We start from the raw sequence: 15,466 nt of genomic DNA, 5'->3' as shown, positions 1-15,466 counted from the left end.
CATAATCATCAAAATTTCAAGAAATAAAGGCTTGCAATATATTACTCTATGTGTAATGAATCTATATAATATATGGGTTTCACTTTCTGAAATGAGTGACAAAAAATATTGACCTTTTTCACGATATTCAAATTTTTTTAGATGTACCTTTATTTCAAACAGCGTGCTCGCAAATCATATAACTTTAAGAATCTATGTCGAACATTCGCTGAGAAGCATCAAGTTTTACCCTGGTGATTACAGTGAAGACATCAGACGCTCAGTTTCAAATATGAACTTTGAGCCTATGAACACTGAGGTAGCCAGTGATGTTACCGTGAGAGGCACAAAATACAAAAAGAACGTTTGTGGGGGGTGGCGCAAGATGGCGAAATGAACGGTTGTGTTGATTTGAACTCCGTGGCGTTTTGAGGAGTTTGCATCATCTGGTCAAACTGTAACCTGTAATATTAAGGTAGGGAGTGTGAACTCCCTCTAAAGAAAGAATGAGCTAATTTTTTATGTTTAATAGACTGATTTATAAGGATAAACCAAACTGTACAGACCAGTGCACGTGCTCAATTTGCAAAATGCCGAACAATAAAAACTGAAAGTTACTTTCTTTGCAAATACTCCAACAGGAAGCCCTCTCTCAAAAAAAACCCTGTCAGGAAGATGATCCTAAAGTTTTGAATGCCGATATACTTCGTGCTGTCAATGCCCTCACTGATCGCTTCACATCTATGGAACAACAAATTGCCCAGAACTCGGTTTCTATAGTTAATCTTTCGAAGATGGTTGACTTTGTTGGCGAGGAGCTGAAATCGCTGTCTACAAGGGTTAAGACGAAGGACAACAAGGTATCGCAAATTGAGCAGGTGATCCGGGTGGTTTGAGACAAGTGTGATCAAGCCGTGATCTACAGTAGAAGATGGAACTTGAGGCTCATCAACTTTAAAGAAACAGACGGAGAAAATATCAGAAACCGAGTGCTCGAGATCTTCAGAATTCTAACTCCAGATGAGGCAAATGACATCCATTTTTATGTCGACACAATTCACAGAATTGGACGTCTCGGAACGGGGAGTAATTGCCCTAGGCCGGTTATCATTCAGTTCACGCTCCGAGTTTACAGAGAGAAAGTTTGGAGAGCTGCATGGGATCATTCTGCACTTAAGAAAAGAGGTGTTCATCTGACAGAGGATCTGACGCAGGGCTCTAAACCGGTTCAAAGAACGAAAACGAAAACCGGAAACGAACGAAATTTTGACTGGAACAAAACCGGAAACAGAAACAAAATCAAATTTTATAGTTCCGAACAGAACTGAAAATTTGAAATGGCCATTAACCAGTAAATAACGTTATTTTATCGTTCCATTTAATATTTAAAATTTGCTGTCAACCAATCAGGAATTCAAGTAGTACAGACTATGCAAATGTGATGCTGACACATCCAGCGAGTGAAATGCCCGCCCGCGCTCAGCTGTGAACTCTAGTCGCAATGTCAATGAATTCTGCTACCATCTGTTTTAATGGGAGGTAGCAAAATCTGACAGGGTAGCACAAATCGTCAGAACACCGGCGTTAGAGTTTATCTGACGACATTGTAAGATGGATTTAACAGATCTTACGCACCTGCGGAGCTTCTGTGAACGGAGAAAACACAATAAAACTATAGGCTTACATAAAAAGGAATATATATGCCTATAAATACACTTCACATAAATCATTGACAGATTAACAAAGCGAAAGAGAAAAAAAATATATGCTGAGTTAGGCCTACGGTTCATTGTGACGTATTCCAACGTTCTCGGAAAGGAAAACGAGACGGCAGAAAGTAGTTTTCTTTATTTTGCAATAGCTTGACAGTTTTGAATGATGTCTTGCATCTGTATAACCAACCAGCATTGGTATGGCCGTATCGCACTGGCGCCTCGCAAACAAAGACACATATTTTTGCAACATTGCAGCCTGTTCATTATCAAATTAAAATACAGTTAAAGGAACGTGTAAAAAGTTACAGTGCTCCGTTGTCCAATCTGTTGCGTTCAGCGTGACCACTGCCTCACTGTGCTGTTATTGCCGATGTTTTACGTCGATGAAAGTAAAAGCCAATAAATAATATTTTAGTATACGTCGAGAATATGGAAACATTTGGATTCGTGCCGAGTGAGAGAGGTAGGCATCAGTTTCACCTTTAATTTGTTTTTGGAATAATGTTTTTATAGCCTATAGGCTATATCCTTAAATTTAGAGGATTTGTTGTGGAGAGAAACTAATAACTGTGTTTATGATGTTTGTAAACATTTTTGATTTACCGGCATTTTAGCCTACATCATTTCTGAATAATAGCCTAATAAAATGCAACGAGGCTTAGCCTTTGTTTTTTTTTTCCTCAAAACACAATTTTATACAAGTAGCGTTTTTTTTTTTAATCAATTTGCAGCAAACATTTTTAAATATCTTAAAAAAATACTTTAATGTCTTTAAAGCATTAATCGATTTTTGTCTTATGTTTAGTAGCCTACATTTAGAAATTTAAAAATCTAGAAAAGATGATGCTGTATTGGCTGTGACTAAGCGCAGCGGGTTAAGATACCATCTCTTTCTGTATATATATATATTTTTTTTTTTTGTGTAAAGAAAACACTACCAGTTTCGGAACGGTAATAATACAGAGGAACGCAGGAACGGAAACGTTTAAAATATCGATTCTGCTCGGCGTGAACCAATTGACTTTTTTTTCTAGTTTTCAAGCTCTGATCTGACGTTTGCAGAAAGACAACAGAGGAGGCTGCTATGGCCAAAGGTAAAAGCGGTGTGGGAAGAGAGCCTACTTTCGTGGAGCAGATGCTTTTATAGATGGAGAAAAACTGTCTGTCGAGTTTCCAGAGGTGGAAAGAGTACTCAAGTTAAAGTACCATTAGCTTAATGAAATTTTACTTAAGTACAAGTACCAGTCTAAAAATCTACTCAAGTAAAAGTAATAAAGTAGCTCATTTAAAATTTACACAGAGTAAAAATGACTTTTTAACAGTGGGAGGGACGCAACAATGGGATAGGCCAAGGGTGTCAAACTCAGTTCCTGGAGGGCCACAGCCCTACAACAGTACAGATATAACCAGTGGTGTAGTGGAGGGTATACGCAGGTATACGGCGTATGCCCACTTCTTTATCAGTTGGCTTTGCGTATACCCACTTCTAAATCCCTTCTGATGCGCAACATTCAGTATAGTGTCCTGACTCCTGCATTAACCAAAATCATGACGGTCCACCACATGAATAGCTAATCCAGTCGCATGTGAATAAATGCTAATATTCTCTAAAAACGCCTAGTAAAGACGGTCAGGACCGTGGCGCCGCGGTTTGCTTTGAAATATGGTTGCGCCCGCCCCCCACACCCGCTCCCGAGAGAATGCCGACAGAGACAGAAATGCTGCCTGTTCATGCGCGAGAGGTCCGCAAAGTGGTAAAATAATAATTAATTATTGACTAATTTGAATCCGTACATTATACGAAAACAATATCTTAAAATGAAAAGAAGGTTTTAACGATCAGAAATTTCTTAAACTGATGATCTCCTGTTAACGTTTCAGTCAAGGATCCAGTATACGAATGCATTCAAACAGTAAGTTTAAAACAGCTCTAATACAGAGAAAATCTACTGAAAGTAGCCTAAAACAACGCGCCAGGTGAGGCTCGCGCAGCCGGTAGGAGAGAATATTGTTGAGAAATCAAAACAAATTAACATAACTGCACAGAGATGAAACATACTGCGGTAAAAAGACAGGTTTTTTTTTTTTATGTATAACATATGATGTCTAGTTAAGCAACACGAGAGTTAATTTTTCCCCCTGAAAACCAATACAATTGCAAATTTTGCATTGATTTTATGCAAGAGTTCAAATGAGTAGTTAACGTTAAGTGCTGTATAATTTAGACCAGGGTTCCTCAAATCTTACCCTGGAGGTCCAATCTGCTGCAGAGTTTAGCTCCAACCCTGATCAAACTCACCTACCTGCAGGGCCTGTACTAGACATTAGGAGGCCCTAGGCAAAATTCATGTTGGAGGCCCCCCACCCCCAATAAAAAGCACTTGAAACAAATGTGATTCCTAACCTTTTTATTTAGACAACATTTCCTTTTAAATTTGTATATTTTTACTTAGTAACAAAGTTTGAACACATTACTATTTTTAATGTTTTTGAAAGTCACTTATGATCATCAAGTCTTCATTTATTTGATCAGAAATACAGAAAGAACGATAATATTGTGAAACTTTAAATAATGGTGTTCTATTTTTGCCATTCTTTAAAATATTTATTTCTATGAGTCATAGCTGAATTTTCAGCATCATTCATGGCCTAATGTTTAGAGAGTCTGACTCGTAACCAAAAGCTTGCGAGTTTGAGTCTCCGGCCGGCAGGGATTGTAGGTGGGGAGAGTGAATGTCCAGCGCTCTCTCCACCCTCAATACCACGACTGAGGTGCCCTTGAGCAAGGCACCGAACCCCCAACTGCTCCCAGGGCACCACAGCATAAATGGCAGCCCACTGCTCCGGGTGTGTGTTCACGGTGTGTGTGTGTTCACTGCTGTGTGTTAGTGCACTTAGGATGGGTTAAATGCAGAGCACAAATTCCGAGTATGGGTAACCGTACTTGGCCACACATCACTTTCACTTTTTCACTTTCATTTTAACACATCCTTATGAATTTCTTTGAAAAAAATAAAATAAAAAATATTGACCCATTGAATTCCAAACTTTTGAATGGTATTGTTACAACAGATTTCTATTTGAAATAAATGATCTTATTTTAAATTTTTTACTTTTCTATTGCACAATATTTTATTTTTTATTTATTTCTTTTTTTGCTGTATTTTTTTTATCAAATAGGCTTGATGAGCATAAGCTTATTTCAAAAACATGATAAACTGTAATGTGTCCAAACTTTTGACCAGTAGCCTACTGTATGTACATATTAATCAAACTTTATCTGAGGTAATCTTTTTTTTTTTTTTTTGTTGAGGATGTTATTATAGCCATGATAAAATTATGATTATTTTGCAGTAAGTTTTTCTGTAATTTATTCACAGTTCCTGAATACCACTTCAGTAGCTAAATTAACATCAGTGCTTTTATATTTTTTTACTTGCTGGTATGGACAGGGTTTCTCCCTCCCATTTAACCAATATTAACTATGATATTGTCATATTATTAATATTAATATGATTTTAGCCTATCTATTGCATTGGCACCTTAAATAGCCTATACATCAGCACAATTTAGAAGTTTCACACATCTGAGGTACTTTTTTGAAACATTAAAAAATGGTCTAGTGTGTTTGCTTTTTGAATTTGAATTAGTGCTGTCAAATAATTAATCGAGATTAATCGCATTCAAAATAAAAAAAGTTTTTGTTTACATAATATATGTGTGTGTACTGTGTATATTTATAGTGTATATATAAATACAAGCAATTATGCGATTAATCGTTTAACAGCACTAATTTGAATACAAAGTTCTTTGTTTTAACTTTTGTAGCTATTTTGCTAGTCAGCTCCCAACACGATGTCATTTACTTGCACAAATTCAAAGCTTTGTGTTTGGTAGCATCAGTGCAGCGGCGCTCACGCTCTTTTAAACTCGAAATAAATTGGTGAATGATCGGTCCAGAAAGACTGAGGCCCTAGGCAATCGTCTGCTCTGCCTATAGCTAGCACCGGCCCTGACTACCTGTGATTTTCTAATGATCTTGAAGACTCTGATTTGCATGCTCAGGTGTGTTTGATAAGGGTTAGAGCTAAACTCTGCAGGAATGGTCCAGATTTGAGGATCCCTGATTTAGACAGTCAATGTTGACCATTTCTACTCGATTTGATTAGCCTAACAAAAAAACAAAAAAAAGTTCCAAACAAAGATAACAGCAGAACAGTCGCGCATCTCAGAGCAACACATTTTACTGAATTAATCATTTGAGTCATTGATTCAATAAACCATTCATAGAGGCACTTGCTTCATTCTTGAATGAATTAGTCATCTGATCAAATCATTTGAATAAATAACTCAATGGCTCACTTGCTGCCACCTACTGGCGGTTTACTTTCATATTTAAAAGTAGCTTACTGTATTTTCCCCAACATATTTGTATATTAAAAAAAAATATTTTAAAACACATAGCATTATTTATGCAGTTGTAATTTTGGAAAAAGCATTCATGTTACATTTCAGTATCATTAAACTGTGTAAATGCAAATAAATGCTATTGACTTCTGCTTCTTCCATTTTATTCATGTCGTATTATATTAACTGGATTTTTTTATGAAACAAAGGTTGATGACACATTTAATAAGGTTAAGAAAAAAAAACTGCCCTTTATATAAAACCTTTATATATGTTGCTGAAGTTTTTTGGCTAGTAGAAGTTGTTAATGGCCGGTAACTTAAAAATGTATTTGCAAAATTGTATGGTGAGTGAAAAAGTTAATTTCAAACCCTGTTGCAGACCCCTGGTATAGTAGCATGTTGAGGCAAGTCAAGGCAACAGGTTTAGTTGGCGTTTCCTTGGGGGATGGGAGAGTATACCCACTTCTTCAGGCACCACTACACCACTGGATATAACCCTAATTAAACACATCTGATCTAGCTATAGCTGGATCAGATGTGTTTAATTAGGGTTATATCTATACTAATCTAATCTTTTAGGCTTATTTGAAAACTACATGGTATGAGTGTTGGAGCAGGGTTTAAACTAAACTCTGCAGGGCTGCAGCTCTCCAGGAACTGAGTTTGACACCCCTGGGATAGGTCTATAAATCTCAAATTAGTTGTTTTTAATGAAAGGAATCTGTTATTTAGAATAATAAGACATTTGGGCTGTTACCAGGCAAATTAAATCAGTATCAACAAAATTAATCTTTGCAATGCAGAGGAAACACAGAAGCTTCATCTGAAGGGGTGTTTAGACGTATTTACAAACTGTTTAATGCAGGACATGAATGCATTTAACCTGCAATTACAAATGCAGAAATGATGCTTTGCTATATAAGACATAAAATGTTGAATACTCATTTGAAATTATATTTGAAAAAAAAATCAAAAGATACTTTAAATGCGAAATTAAAACCGACAGTAGGTGTCACCAAGTCACTGTTAATAAGTGAGTCATTGTGACTGAACCGAATCATTTAGTTGATTCATTCAGGAATGAAACACCGTCATGTGCTGTGGCTGTGTTTGGGATTATTTTTGTTGTCAAAATAGAGCAAAAACAGGCAATATGGTGTCTAAAACGCATCTCTTATTTAATTTCTTGTTTATTGAACTGTTGTAAAAAAAAACAAAATCTATATGCAGATTTTTGGAGAAAACCGCACTCTTCGTGTGATATTGATTTACTATATGAAATTATATAAATATACATTTTTTGCAACTATATCTTCAATTTTGTGATCATTTTAAATGCATTTTAACAGACTGAATCACGCAGTGAACGAATACACTCTAAATGTGTGCGCGCCCATGTCTAATCTACTAGACTTTACACACCGTAGGAATGTTTTGTTTGGTTTTTGGCTAAATACTAATAATGTCAAATCGCACATTGTTAAAACAACAATTATGATATTGTCGCAGACGATATCGCACACCCTGCACCACTGTCTTTTTGGCTAATTTGTGCAAAACCTTTGGCTAAACTGCCAAAGCTTCATTTTAACCACCGATGCAATGATGCAAGTATTTACCTTACATCTACATGCTTGCGAAGGGTTGATGTTGAGATTTTATAAGCTGCTAGTTTGGTCTCCCTAGGAAAACACAGATTAGTAGAGCATAAACATGGCCAGGGGTTCACTTCATTTCCTTCTAATTCAACTTCAGCAGAATATGACAGGGTTTGGTTTTCTGCTGGGTCTGCACCACTAACGCCTGTCTTGTCCGTCTGCATCTTTCTTGTGATTTTAGCGCCAGTTTGTTCTCCCGCCCATTATATACTGCAGTAGTTTCCAGGGAGCAATTTTTTATTTTTTTACTCAGTAATTAATGCGTTTTAAAATGTAGCGAAGTACGCTACTTCAATCAAAATATACTTAAGTAAAAGTAAAATTACAGATTTTAAAAATTACTTTAAAAAGTAGAAGTACACAAAAAAGCTACTCGATTACAGTAACGCGAGTAAATGCAATTCGTTACTTTCCACCTCTGCGAGTTTCCAAATGATTACTTGACAAAAAACTATTTATTGACTGCTGGTTTGTCAGTCAATCTAAAACTGTACACTCAGTCGTCAGTCCATAAGATTCGTCTAGGTGATGTGACCCTTCTAAGCTAGGAGCTGATCAATACCGACTGCTTTGTGAATTTCCTTGTTTCAGGGTTCTTTATATAATATTGTTCTGACATCCAAATAAGATTTTTTTATGTCTGATTTTGTTTTTAGTTGTTTAAAGATTGTTTCTCGGTAACACTTTATAATAACGTCCAGTTATAAGTAATTTATAAGTGATTAGTTAATGATTAACTAATCGTTTACAAAACATTCATAAGCAATTTAAAACATTATAAACATTATAAATCATTTACAAAGCTTTCTGCATCCCCTAATCTAAAGTGTAAACTACTCATCAGTTGTAAATGTTTTACAAACTTTATGGTTTCCAGTCGTGTATGCGTAAATATATATATATATATATATATATATATATATATATATATATATATATATATATATATATATATTCACAAACAACCTGCAACCTGGAAGGTTTGTAAAACATTTACAACTGATGAGTAGTTTACACTTTAGATTAGGGGATGCAGAAAGCTTTGTAAATGATTTATAATGTTTGAGATAATAGTACAATGTTGACATTTCAATGATTTATAAGTGATTAATAATATATTAACTAGTAACTATTAACCATTAAGGATGTGTTTAATTATTTCATGATGCTATTTATAAAGATAACTTATGACAGATTTATAAATCGTTAGCATATTACTTAATCATTTGTGAATGTATAGTTATGTTTTGTAAATGATTAGTTCATCATTAGCTAATTACTTGTAAATGACTTTTAAATGAATTAACAAAACATACACAAATTGTTAGCATATCACTTATTAATCGCTTATGAATGTTTTGTAAATGATAGTTAATCATTAACTAATCACTTATAAATGACTTATAACTGGACGTTATTATAAAGTGTTACCTGTTTCTCTTAACGTTAGGGGTTTACGAGGCAGCACTAAAAGAAAATCCATGTTTATTTTTGTTAGACATACAAATGCAAATATCACTTTTTTTTTTTTTTCTTTTTTTACAAGAGACTCATTCGTGTGAAACTGATGTTAAATGGTGGCGTTCTCAGTGGGGAGATCAAATCTTTTGTTGTCATGCCTCTCACCAATCGGCAGGTGTTGCTATTCTTTTTAATAAGTTTAAAGGTGACGTTCTAGAATCGGTTAATTCAACAGAAGGGAAATGGTTACTTATAGTTGATATCGTTTCCCTCCACATACGTCAACCTCTTCAAAGTTTAAATTCACTACCTTTTTGTCTTCCCATTTGTCTATCGTGGATATTTGGAGATTCTTAAATTTTTATGAAACATGTTACTCTTGGAGTAATTCCTCTAGATCCTTACAATCAAGGATTGGCCTATGGTTGGTTAGCTCTGATTGTGTCCAATATGTAACAGAAGTTGCATATTCCTATGCACCCCTTTCAGATCATAGAATGGTTGTTTTGGCACTTTCTGGTTGTAAATTTTAAAATAATAGTTTAAGAGGATATTGGAAGTTAAATAATAATCTGCTTAGTAATGAGAGTTTTGGTAATCAGGTTCGAGAAATAGCACAACAAATTTTCTGAAATAAGCAAATGACATCTATTAAGAAATGAGAGTTATTCAAGTTTAAAGTTAGACAGTCAGCTATTCACTTTAGTAAAAAAGCAAAAAATAATAGTTTGAATAAGGAACAGGTACTTATGACAGTTATAAAAAAAAGATAACCTTACAGAGGATGAAAAAGTTAAACTGGAGACTATTAAAACTCAAATTGATCCAATATATATTGATACAGCAAAAGGCGCATTTATTCGTTCAAGAGCTAGGTGGTTAGAAAGAGGAGAAAAAAATATGAACTATTTTTTTTCGCTAGAAAAACGAAACTATAAAAGACAAATGATCTCCTCTCTCAAAATTGATGATGTAATTACTTCAAATCCAAAATTAATTTCAAATTATGTAGAATCCTTTTATTCTCAATTATATAAATCTGTATTTCAAATAGATAAATGTTCTAATTTTTTTGAGTCAGTTAAGATATTCGTCTCACCTATTTAAGCTCAATTTTGAGACTTTTGTGATGAACTAAGGAAATATGAGATGGTCACAGCTATCCGTTCAATGAAAAAAAAAAATAAGTCGCCAGGTACAGATGGTCTTTCAGTGAAGTTTTATCTTTGTTTCTGGGATATAATTGAAAATCCTTTATTTGAGATGTATAAGCAATGTATTGACACGAATGAACTATCAACTTCTATGTAACAAGGATTAATAACCCTACTGCCTAAACCTGATAAAGATCATTTGATTTTAGACAACTGGTGTCCTATAACATTATTGAATGTAGATTATAAATAATTATCTCATATTTATGCAAATCGCTTAAAAAAAGGCCTAAATTAAATCATTAGTGAGTGTCAAACGGGATTTATGGCTGGTCGACACATAAGATGGAACATTGGTGGAGTCAAAGACTTTAATGGTCTTTCTAAATTTCCACAAAGCATTTGATACAATCGAGCATCAATTTATGTTTATTTATGTTTATGGCTTTAAAGTTTTTTGGTTTTGGGGAGAGATTTATCTCTATTATTGAAATGTTTCATAAAGGTATTAATAGCTCCATTAACTTATATCCAAATACTTCTAAAAGATTTCCTATTTGTAGAGGAGTGTGCCATGGTTGTCCTAGATCCTCTTTTTATTTCTTATAGTTGTAGAGTTTCTTTCCATTAAAATCCTGAACTCTCCATCTGTTCAAGGAATAACCATCTTTAGTAAAGAAATTAGATCATCTCAGCTTGTGGATGATAATGTTCTTTTTTTCAGAGATAAAGAACAGTTGCCCGCAACTTTGCAGTTAGTAAATGAATTCTCTGCAGCTTCTGGATTAATGCTAAATGTTATGAAATGTGAAATAATGTGCCTTTATGATTCAAATGAAATAAATAAATTGTGCAATATCCCAATAAAAAATTAAGATCAAATATTTAGGAATACATATTACAAAGGGTCTAACAGAGAGACAAGAATTAAATTTTTCCCCTAAACTAAAAAAGGCTCAAAGTATCTTTAATAATTGGCTTCAAAGAGATTTGACTATTATTGGCAGAGTTCTATTGACCAAAGTAGAAGGGGTATCTAGATTTATTTATCCGGCATTATCTCTTTTTGTTCAAGATTTTACTTGTAAAAAAAATAATGATATGTTTATACAATTTGTTTGGAGGAATAAACATCATCATTTAAGAAAGGAAATTCTTCAAGGGACAAGAAATGAAGGTGGATTTGAACTTTTGGATTTTTTTATTTTTATTTAAATTATACCTTTAAAGTAAAAATAGCTTAGAAACTGCTTACTTAAATCAGACTCAGTATGGTTTTTTGTACCATATAATATTTTCAAAAAGGTTGGAGGATTGCGTTTTTTGTTACTGTGTGATTACTCTGTTAATAGAATTGGCTGGAAGACCTGCCAAGAGAGCATTGCAATAGTCAAGTCTGGACAGAACAAGAGCCTGAACAAGGAGTTATGTTGCATGTTCCGAGAGAAAGGGCCTGATCTTCTTAATATTGTATAATGCAAATTTGCAGGACCGGGCCGTTTTAGCAATGTGGTCTGAGAAATTCAGCTTATCATCAATCACAACTCCAAGGTTTCTGGCTGTTTTTGAAGGATTAATGGTAGATGAGCCTAACTGGAAGGTGAGATTGTGATGAAGCGATGGGTTAGCTGAAACTACAAGCAGTTCTGTCTTAGCTAGGTTGAGTTGAAGGTGATGGTCCATCATCCAGCAAGAAATGTCTGTCAGACACGCTAAGATGCGAGCAGCTATCGTCGGATCATCAGGATGGAATGAGAGGTAGAGTTGAGTGTCATCAGCATAGCAGTGATATGAAAAGCCATGTTTCAGAATGAAAGAACCTAGTGATGCCATGTAGACAGAAAAGAGAAGTGGTCCAAGAACTGAGCCCTGAGGCACCCCAGTAGCTAGATGTTGCAACTTGGATACCTCACCTCTCCAAGATACTTTGAAGGACCTATCAGAGAGGTAAGACTCAAACCACTGGAGTGCGGTTCCTGAGATGCCCTTTCTCAATAGGGTTGACAAGAGGATCTGATGGTTGAGCGTATCAGAAGCAGCAGACAGATCCAGCAAGATAAGTAATGAAGATTTGGAAGCCGCTCTTGCAAGTCTTAGGGCTTCAACAACAGAAAGCAAAGCAGTTTCGGTCAAATGTCCACTTCTGAAGCCAGATTGGTTACTGTCCAGGAGGTTGTTCTGTGTGAGAAAGAGAGACTTGGTTGAATACAACTTGTTCAAGTGTTTTTGCAATGAAAGGAAGAAGGGAAACCGGTCTATAGTTGGGTTAAGAGTGGGTTTTTTAAGAAGTGGAGTTATATGAGCCTGTTTAAATGCTGAGGGAAAAATTCCAGTGTGAAGGGATGTGTTAACGATGTGAGTGAGTGCAGGTACAACTGCAGGAGAAATGGCTTGAAGGAGATGAGATGGAATAGGATCAAGCGGACAGGTAGTAGGATGACTGGAAAGGATGAGTTTAGAGACTTCTGCCTGAGAGAATGGAGAGAAGGATGTGAACGAGTGTATGTTTGCTGGTAAGATGTGTTTGATAGATTGTGGTGAGGAAAATTGTGCAGTGATGTTTGTAATTTTATTATTGAAGAATGTGGAAAAGTCGTCAGCTGTTAGAGATGATGAAGGAGGGGATGAGGAGGACAAAGGAGGGAGGAAAATGTTTTAAAGAGCGTGCGAGAGTTAGGCGAATTGTTAATTTTGCCATGATAGTATGTCTTTGAGTGCTCGATATAAATTAAGGTCAGTAGGATTTTGTGATTTGCGCCATACCCTTTCCGCAGCCCTGAGTTTAGAACATCAGATAGCCAGGGGCAGAAGGGGTGGTACAGGCTGGCTTGGAAGATAATGGGCAGAAAGTATCTAAACAAGACGTCAGAGTGGAACAGAAAGTATCAGTAGCACTGTTAGCATCAAGAGAGGATAACTGTTTAGGGGAGGAAGAGTGGGGAAGAGAAAAGAGGATGAGAGTGAGCACAAGTTACATCGAAAAGTGACATGTGGTATGTGATGTGTCAGGAATCATGTTGAGGTTAAGAATGAGAAGGAAGTGATCTAAGGTGTGCAGTGGAGTAACCAGCACATGATCAGTGGAGCAGTGTCGTGTGTAAATAAGGTCCAGTTGGTTGCCTGATTTGTGAGTAGCCGTAGTTAGCACTCTTTTGAGATCAAAAGAGGCAAGCAGAGTGTGGAAGTCTGCAGCCTGAGGTTTATCTAGGTGGATGTTGAAGTCTCCAAGTAAGACTAAGGGAGTACCATCCTCGGGAACGGTTGAGAGCAATAAGTCTAATTCTTCCACAAAGTTACCTAGTGATACTGGAGGACGATAAACAACTACAAAAAGGATTTTTAGAGGGTAGGTAATAGTAACCATATTTGATTCAAAAGAGCTGTTGATACTCAGAGATGGTAAAGGAGTAAATTTCCAATTATTAGAGATGAGCAGACCAGTACATCCACCTCTTCCAGTCAAACGGGATGTGGGAAAAGGAGAAATTATTGGAGAGTGCTGCAGTTGTAACATTGTCCTCTGGTTTGATCCAGGTCTCTGTCAGGGCCATGAGGTTTGACCTTGAATGACTAGTAATGGAAGTATTGGTCCTGGTCGAAACCAGAACACACACACACACAATTTCGGACAACACATTTTTTTAGCGGGGATCAAAGCTTCCCTCACAGCGATTGCTTGCCCTAAATCTCCTGGTCTCAGGAGACCTCTAAAACCCAGAATATATTTGAGAAGAACATCTGGATGTCTTTAGAGAAGAGAACCTTAAGTGCTTGGCTGGATTTATCATAAATAAAGTCGAACAAGGCAAAGACCTCGGCATCTGGAAAAAGTTCCAAAGTCCCCCCCCCCCCCCCGGATACTCCCTGACCATTAACGCGGTAATTTAATGATGGTATCGTTGAAGATGATTGTTTTTACAATCGACGTCCAACTAAGAAAATCTCCAGATCTTCCCAAAAAGTGACATTATGACCTCGCGTTATCAGCACATTCCAGGAACGCGCCTTTGTGCCCCCTAACAGGCACAGAGATGCAATGCTTTGCTCAAGTATTTTAAAAGGGACAGATTATACTAGTTTCTGCTATTAAAGCAATATATTCCAAAACAATATATACAATATATTCACAATATATATTAAGGTTGTTTTCATGACATGTAAAGGCTTGCTGTGTTATTGGAACTTATGATATTGTTGTAATCTTTTGATGCATAATATTCCTGATCACTATTTGTTCAGTTTCACATAATTGGTGATTAGTTAGAATTAAGGATTGTTTCATCTATGGGATTAACCGCGTAACAGATACAATTGATATATGTTCGTTGGTTATGCAAATATCTAAAGTTTGATGTTGAACGAGAGCTGATTTCATCAGCAGTAATATGGTGTGGATGAAAATTGTCTTTTCTCATCAAGGTATGATTACAATACGAATAGAAATCTGCTGTCAATAAGTTCTTCATGTGATAAAATAACTGAACGGATAATGTATGCACAAAAAAGGGCTGTGCAGGGTGGGGCTCTGCCCCACAGGAAGAATCCAATTGGGTCAGTCGCCCGTGGGCAGATCCCAAATTGGCCCGCTAAAGACAGACACCCAAGTGTTTTCGAAGTCGAAGAAAAAGTTCGGAGGAAAACTCAACTCGCTCGTCTCTCTGTTTGCTCACGCGCTGCTAAGCACTTTATGCCACTAACATCACGGCCGAGCATTGCAACAGTGATCAAGACTCAGTCAAACTTCGAGAGAAACTTTAACATCCAAAGCCTCAGTTAAACTTCGAGAGAACTTTAACATCAGAACCGAACTTCCTGGGAGCGTCATCAAGTCAGAACGAAGCCGACCAACCACTGAAGAGTATCCTCGTGACGACGACCTCCCAAGCCGCCAATCCACACACAATCTTTTCTGGACCGGGAAAGAATTGAATTCAACTGAAAGCCAGGAAAGTAAGACAATATCTCCTAAATATGCTGGAACTGGTTGTATTTATCTTTTAAGAGTAAAGACAGAAGAGTTCCATGTGTGTGTGATTTCCCTCAGGTTGAAAACAAGCATTAGAACCTAAAACTCTCTTCAGATCAAAACA

Source organism: Barbus barbus (assembly GCF_936440315.1).
Source record: "Barbus barbus genome assembly, chromosome: 22".
NCBI classification, from domain to species: domain Eukaryota; kingdom Metazoa; phylum Chordata; class Actinopteri; order Cypriniformes; family Cyprinidae; genus Barbus; species Barbus barbus.
Note: the sequence above shows the minus strand (reverse complement) of the source record.